At 36.1% G+C, this 8,297-nt stretch overlaps 1 protein-coding gene across 7 annotated transcripts in view; it reads right to left on the reverse strand.

Annotated features, from left to right (window-relative positions):
* The window catches only part of LOC107617892 (WD repeat-containing protein 48), an 18,859-nt gene extending 17,670 nt beyond the window's left edge, over window positions 1–1,189 (reverse strand). For 3 of the 7 annotated variants that reach the window (XM_021112375.1, XM_021112376.1, XM_021112377.1), the window contains exon 1: window positions 1,030–1,183. The gene's annotated coding sequence lies outside the window, so the exon portion shown is untranslated. Of the gene's footprint in view, window positions 1–1,029 lie in introns of all 7 variants that reach the window. The other 4 variants (XM_021112380.1, XM_021112381.1, XM_021112378.1 and 1 more) reach the window with 3 other exon arrangements.

The following is an 8,297-nucleotide window of genomic DNA, read 5'->3' on the forward strand; positions in this document are numbered from 1 at the left end:
TATTAGGATTGGGATTTAGGTCTAGTGATGATTGGGGACTCACTAGGAGCAAATTTGTCTAAAAATTAACATTTCTTAATGGAAGGTCACTTTGAAAGTTTATTGCAACATTAGGGACATTTGGAAAATAAAACAATTTTGGAAACAATTTTGATTTTTGACAAAAATCTTGAAGACCAAATCAGTACTTTACATTTTATCTTATAAAGAAGGTTTGAAGAACAAAAGTACAAAACAACTCTAAAATCTCAAGGGCACCATCGCTGAGATGTGCAAACACTTCCAGGAAAGTCCCCTGCCTGTCATAGCAACACACTAAGCATAACCCATGGATTTTATGATAAAATGAATCAAGCACATCTAATAACCTACCAAGACAGCAATGCTCCAATGATATCCAAAGCCCGAATGGAAAAAATAAAAAATAATAAAGGAAAGCAAATACTTTTCTTGTACTGAGCCAAACTATAGCACATATACTAAACACATTCCCAAGAACAATTCCCGTCTTCCAATCACTTCTCACCTTGTGCATAAAACAATTCTTTTTTCTACCATTGAATGAGTTTAACCTTAGCCATTGGTCTTTGCAAACTAAAGCCGTCCATCAGACACAAGCTTTTCACTCAATCCAAGCTCCAAACTCCCAATTCACAGAGCTCTTAAATGTGAATCCATATCCAAACACGTAGTTGCATAATGAATCACCAAACACAAACCTGGCTTAACCTCTCTCAAACACCCGAAATCATTCCCCAAAAAACTTCCAGAAAAAACAATATATATTAACCAAACTAAATTAATTTAGAAAACGAAACAAACTAGAACCGTTAACCAGCTAACAAAATTATTAGAGCAGGCATTTCGACGCGGCATAACTAACTTATTGCGAGATGCATAAGATTTCTCTCTACAATTGAAGGAATCGAAACTAAGCTAAACTAAAAGATCAAACAAAGACCAAACGAAAAGAAAAAAAATGTAATAGCAGAAGCGGCAAAAATAAAAAGATAATGAGAAAGCTCCAACCTCAATCAGTGGCGACGAATGAATGTGTAGCACCTTTTTAGCTGCTAATATTGTTTCCACTGGGGGAGCTTGAGAAAGGTTGTTAGAGAGAGAGAGAGAGATGAGTGAAACAGCGTGGCTGTAAAAGGCTAAGCGAATTTTGTGTGGCACCTGATTTGACTCGGTGTAAAACCTTTTAACTGAGGATAAAATTGCCTTTTGGTCTTTTGAAGAAAATTAGAAATTTGATTCTTAAGAATGATTTTCTTTTTGTATTTCATCGAGTAATAATTTTTCTTAAAAAACAAAACATTCATGCTACACATCCATGTAAAATGTGTATCCAAGTTATTTAAGTTGGCCCAAGCCCAAATTCACTTACGCTCATTAATAAAACGTGACTCCACGCGCCAAAGAGACACGAAACCTCTCGTTGCTTCATTCGCGTTTCATTATGAAAAAACCGTTACTTCTTCTTCAACACAAAACCACTACACGAAACCGCTCGTTCTCTTCGAATTTCTCTCAAAATCACTCAAACTTTACTCACGTTTTTTGCGAAAACCACTACTAGAGAAGAATCGCGAGAAGATTTTGCAAGAAAGAAGCAAAAATGAACCACCACAGCAACAGAGACTGACGAAGGTATGAGAAAAACTACTATTAATTTTAAATATTGTAATCTCCCGTTTCTCCTAGTTGCATTTTAGGTTTACTGGATAGAGTTGCTTCGTTTAGTAGATCGACGTATTCTCATTCCATTTTTACAGCGCAACTAAGGCTTGAAATGAAATGTATTCTTATTTTTATTCAATTCAGTGGAGTTGCTATTTTTTACTCACTTGATTGTTAGTATGTTCACTTGACTTCTTTTGCATGCAAAAATACTATTCCTGATGAATGAATGTTTATAACATTTTACTCCGCACATGCATGTTGCTGAGTTCAGTGGAGTTACTCATTTTCATTCACTTGATTGTTAGTGTGTTCAGTTGAGTCATTTTGTATGTAGAAATGATTTTGTTGCTAATTCAATGTCTATTAGGTTTTCTCAACACATAAATGACGTTCGATTCAGCGGGGTGGGTCATATTTATTCACTTGATTGTTAGTGTCTGCAGTTTGGTCCTTTTACATGAATAAATGATTTTCTTGATGATTGAATGTTTATCACTTTTCAGTGGAGTTATTAATTTTTTATTCAGCTGGTTGTTAGTGTGTTCAGGTAGCTTCTTTTGCATGCAAAAATGCTTTTCTATGTGTTTCATAATTTATCATATTTTATTCAGTGCGTCAAGTGAGTTCGGTTTAGTGGGTTGGGATATTTTCATTCACTTGATTAAGATATGCATGCTTGTGCTTGTCAATATATTGAGTGAGTATTGACCAATTTTTTTTGTCCTTACAGCAAAAACGAAGAAGACAATGATGACAAAGAAGGACAAGCCGCGCTATAACGTAAGCATATTAAATATATTTATCCGCTTTGATTCGAATAAAATCTATTTTGTATTATAAATATATTATGACATTCTGTTTTGAAATCTTGCAGAAAACTCACGATTGCAGATACCAAACAAAAGCAATAGTAACAATGTTCAAGAATTTGAGTCAGGAAAAGAAAGATATAGTTGAAAAAATGGGATTCAGTGCCCTGGCACATGTCCCGAAAATGAACGTCTCTCACGCTCTCTTGAGAGAATTGATTGATTGCTATAATAAATACCATGGATACCTGAAAACTCTCCATGGCAAAATATAGTAACACCTGGCAAGATAGCAGATGTGTTGGGAATACACCACGGCAGTAAATACACTTTTCACTTTCTGCTTATTTTCGGTTCATTGATTCCTTTGATTTCGGTTCATTTGGGAACAGAAAATTAAACTGAGGCTTTTTGGGTGATTTGTTGCTATTAAAATATTGTAGGAAATTATTTTTCTGAAAAGGTTGAGTATGGCAAACTGAATGAGGCAGACAAGGCAATATTTGACAGCCTCAAATGTGTTACGTTGGCGACTTTGACAAAGTCTGTCCTGGATATGAGTGTTGAAGGGGAAGAGAACCGGCAACAATTTCGGAGGACTTTTGTCGTCTACATACAGAAGTGCTTCTTGCTGCCGACAATGGTAAGCATGGCCTCCCCGATCCATAAGCCGCCTATCTTTCCTGTGGACAACATCCGACAGTGGGATTGGGCAAATCATGTGCTCAACTTCTTGAGGAAGGGAATTAAGAACAAAAGAAAGGAAAAGAAACAGTCTATTGACGACTGTGTTTTTGTTTTTATGCTTATTTATTTCCGTGAAACGAAATTTCCTTGCTTGAATGGATCTGATGCTCCCCCGCCACCGTGGGTGGCCCACTGGATAAAGAAGATAATGCTTGAGTGGATTTCACTGGAAGCAATAGACACAATGGTAAATTAAACAAAAATTTCCCCCTAAAATTTCTCCTAGTTGCATTTTAAGGTTATTGGATTGAGTTGCTTCATTTACTAGATCGACTTATTCTGAAATGTGATCTTCATTTAGTGTGTTCATTTGAATCCTTGTGCATGCAGAAATATTTTTTTTATGATTAAATGTTTATCATATTTTATTCACCATATGAATGTTATTCGGTTCAGTGGGGTTTGAAATTTTGATTCACTTGATTCTTAGTGTGTTCAGTTAAGTCCTGGTGCATACAGAAATTTTTTTCTTGATGAATGAATGTTTATCACGTATTATTCATGACATGATTAGTGTTCGGTTCACTATTTTAGCTCATTTTGTTTCACCTGATTGTTACCGTATTTTCTCATTTCAGATGTTCTAAAATACTCTGCTAACTAAATAAGTTTGTGTTTTAGGGACTTATGTATAGAAAGCAAAAAAAGAAGGAAAAAACAAAAAGAAAGAAGGTGGAGAAGAAACTAACTTTTTTGAAGGGGAAAGAGAAAGGAAAAGGGGAGAAAGAAAAAAGAAAAATGTTGATCTGGATTCTTCTTCGGAAGAAGACACTTTTTCCGAATCTAAATCCAAATCCGATTCTGACAAAATACCGCCAGCTAAGAAAACAAGTCAACAGAGGCTGGTTAAAAAACAAAAAGATTGTTGAGACAGATTCAGAATCAATAATAGAAACTGATTTAGAAAGCAGAAGTGAATCTGAAAACTAGTAAGTTTGATGTTCATATTGGTTTCGTTTTACTTGTATTTGGTTAAAATTGTTCTTATGTGCTTGTTCTTATATATTGCAGAGAAGAAAAAATTGAAAAAACAGCAACAAAGAAAAGAAAACAACCACAGAAGGTGGTTACAAAAGAAAGCAAAAAAAGAAAGCATGTGTCGACGGATTCAAAGAGCACAAGCCAATCTAAAAGCCAGTAAGTATCGGGTGATGTTGATTTATGTGATTGTATGATATCGAACTGGTTTAGTTTTTTTTTTTCTTTGCTGAATGTTGTTTTATTCAGCACATGAATTGCGTTCGGTTCATTGAGCTTTGTAATTCTCGTTCACTTGATTGTTAGTGTCTTCACTTGTCCTTTTGCATGCAGAAATGCTTTTCTTGATGATTGAATGTGTATCACATTTTATTCAGCAAATGAATCACGTTCGGTTTAGTGGTATTGTCTCATTTTCATTCACTTGATTGTTAGTATCGTCAGTTAGGTCCTTTTGCATTAGAAATTATTTTCTTACTAATATTTGTCTCCGGTATAAGTTTGATGTGTTTGTCTGTGTTGCAGAGAAAAAGAAATTGGAAAAACACCCATAGTAAAAAGAAAACAATCAGGGAGGGTGGCCAAAAAACAAACCAAATCAGCAAAGCTTCTTTTCACAGATTCAGAGAGCAAAATTGAATCTGACAAGGAGTAAGTTTCTCGAATCATATTTTTGGTTATTTATGCTTTCATTTTAGGTTCATTGATACTTATTTTATGAATTTTCAGAACTGAACAAGAGAATGACAGTGCTGCAGAAAGAAGAAGAAAGGCGTTGGAGATGTTAAGAGAAAAGAGATCAAAGAGAAGAAATGATAGTGCTCAGACAACAAACATTGATCCAAATAGGTTTGACTCCACAGAGGCACAAAATGATTTCTCTGAGACGTTTGCTTGGTGCACAAAATGGTGATCATCAATGGTGCCAACAACTTGGTACGCACAATTGTAATCTCAACTCTTTGTCACAACTCCGCACAACTAACCAGCAAGTGTACTGGGTCGTCCAAGTAATAAACCTTACGTGAGTAAGGGTCGATCCCACAGAGATTGTTGGCTTTAAGCAAGCTATGGTCATCTTGTAAATCTCAGTCAGGCGGATTCAAATGGTTATGGAGAATTGATAATTAAGACATGAATGAAATATAAAATAAGATAGAGATACTTATGTAATTCATTGGTGAGAATTTCAGATAAGCGCATGAAGATGCTTTCTTCCTCCTGAACTTCTGCTTTCCTATTGTCTTCATCCAATCATTCATACTCCTTTCTATGGCAAGCTTTATGTTGGGTTTCACCGTTGTCAATGGCTACCTCCTGTCCTCTCAGTGAAAATGGTCCAAATGTGCTGTCACCGCACGGCTAATCATCTGTCGATTCTCGATCATGTTGGAATAGGATCCATTGATCCTTTTGCGTCTGTCACTACGCCCAACACTCGCGAGTTTGAAGCTTGTCACAGACATCCCTTCCCAGATCCTACTCGGAATACCATAGACAAGGTTTAGACTTTCCGGATCTCAAGAATGGCTGCCAATAGTTCTAGCCTATACCACGAAGGTTCTAATCTTAGATTAAAAACCCAAGAGAGTATACTCCAGCTGTCGTCCAATGACTACGTTGAACATCATGTAGATCGCTTTGTGATTGTCAGACACGCGACCTTGGCTAAGCGAGTAACGAAGATTGGGTGATTGTCACGGATCACCCCTTCATTCTGACTTAACTGAATTAAGTACAAGAGTATATCTTGGAGAAGAAGTAGGTGTGAATTGAATAGAAAACAGTATTAATTGCATTAATTCATGAAGAACAACAGAGCTCCACACCTTAATCTATGGTGTGTAAAAACTCCACCGTTGAAAATACATAAGAATAAAAGCTCTAGGCATGGCCATGAGGCCAGCCTCAAACGTGAACATATAAGTTCCAAATATGAAAAGGTATCTCCAAAGTATGAAAATACAATAGCAAAAGGTCCTATTTATAGAAAATTAGTAGCCTAGGGTTACAGAAATAAGTAATTAATACAGAGATTCACTTTCGGGCCCATTTGGTGTGTGCTTGGGCTGAGCATTGAAGTTTTCATGTGTAGAGACTTTTCTTGGAGTTAAACGCCAGCTTTTGTGCCAGTTTGGGTGTTTAACTCCAGATTTTATGCCAGTTCTGGCGTTTTGACGCCAGAATTTTTATGCTGACTTGGAACGCCGGTTTGGGCCATCAAATCTTGGGCAAAGTATGGACTATCATATATTTCTGGAAAGCCCATGATGTCTAACTTTCCAACGCAATTGAGAGCGCGCCAATTGGGCTTCTGTAACTCTAGAAAATCCACTTTGAGTGCAGGGAGGTCAGAATCCAACAGCATCTGCAGTTCTTTTTCAGCCTCTGAATCAGATTTTTGCTCAGGTCCCTCAATTTCAGCCAAAAAATACCTGAAATCACAGAAAAATACACAAACTCATAGTAAAGTTCAGAAATGTGATTTTTATTTAAAAACTAATAAAAATATAATAAAAACTAACTAAAACATACTAAAAACTACCTAAAAACAATGCCAAAAAGCGTATAAATTATCCGCTCATCATTGCTCCATATAGGTTTGACTCCACAGAGGCACGAAATGATTTTTCTGAGACGTAAGATTCGGTTTCTTATATTGAGTTCTTTTTCTTTGTTTGCTAACATTTTATAGAACCTCTTATAATTCCTCTGCATTCACTGAGTAATATTTATTTATCTTCCTTAGACTGCCGACTGTAAATCTGGATAGCAAACCTATCTTACAGACTCAAGCGAGCTCCACACCGTCTGTGAATGCCCCAGACAATACCAGGTAAATTTGTTCAGTGTGGCCTTTACTTTCGGTTCAGTGGGGTCCAGAAATGAATTTCATGTGTTTCTAGACCTCTGCTTTTAATCTTGGTTGCTGATTTTAATTTAGTATCTTTTTTATTAGGAAAAATACCCCGAAAACCCCGGTAAAAGTTTTTCGAAGAAAGAAAATCCATCAAAAGAAAAGTTTTAAAACTCCACCAGCGTAAGTTAAAAATATTTATGTTGCTCTTTTAGATTTAGGTAATAAATTTTGTTTAATTAATAACACGGAAATTGTGTTTAAATGTCAGTAGCACTACACCTGTTTCCGACCTACAAATAATTGAGGTTCGAGAAGAAACATGTTCTCAACCTTTGAAAATGTGAGTTTTTCAATGTGCAATTTTCGATTTCTCAAAACTTATTCTAATTATTCAACATTATTCAACATTAACTTCTTCCTTCTTTACAATCCCTAGAGATCCTATTGCGATATCTCTTCCGAGTTCTCATAAGGAAGAGTTACTAAAAGATGACTATATCTATATCCCTTCTGATAACGAGTAAGTCACACATAAAATTCTTTTTATTAATATTAATGGTATAGGATAATAATTTGGGGTCATTATTGAACTGTTTTCTGTGTAATGCAGCAGCGCTCCGGAAACACAACAGCAGCCCTGCGAAGAAGCACCGGCACTTAGGGGTGGCAAACAGGCCTAAATCCGTCGGACCGGCCTATGTAACCCACCAAAAAAGGCGGGCGGGGCTGGAAAATTGGGACCGCCAAATAGCAAAAGCCCGCCTAACCCGCACCGCCTAAATCGCGGGCTTTGGTGGGCTTTGGCGGGGCGAAGCGGGCTTCCCCGCTGGGCTTAGTATTTTCTTAGCAAGGGGTATTTTTATAATTTTTTTGCCAAAACCCAACTTCCCCCAACCCAACTTATAAGAGAATGAAGATGAAAATTGAGTGTTTTGGATTATGTTTATTTTGTTTTAAAGACAATATTTATAATTATGTTTTGGATTATATTTATTTTGCTTTGGGAACAATATTTATAATTACAAAGACTTTAATGTTTGTGAATATAAAAATTATAATTTGTTTATACCTTTAGAAATTATAATAGTTAAAAGTAAAAAACAGAAGAAATTTTTTTTATGCCTTTAAATATATTATTTAATAGTTATAGGTTAAAAAAAAGAGGATATTTGGCGGGTTTAGCCCGCCGGCCCGCCAGTCCGCCGTTAGGCGGGGCG

The sequence above is a fragment of the Arachis ipaensis genome, chromosome B09 (assembly GCF_000816755.2).
Source record: "Arachis ipaensis cultivar K30076 chromosome B09, Araip1.1, whole genome shotgun sequence".
Taxonomy (NCBI): Eukaryota; Viridiplantae; Streptophyta; class Magnoliopsida; order Fabales; family Fabaceae; genus Arachis; species Arachis ipaensis.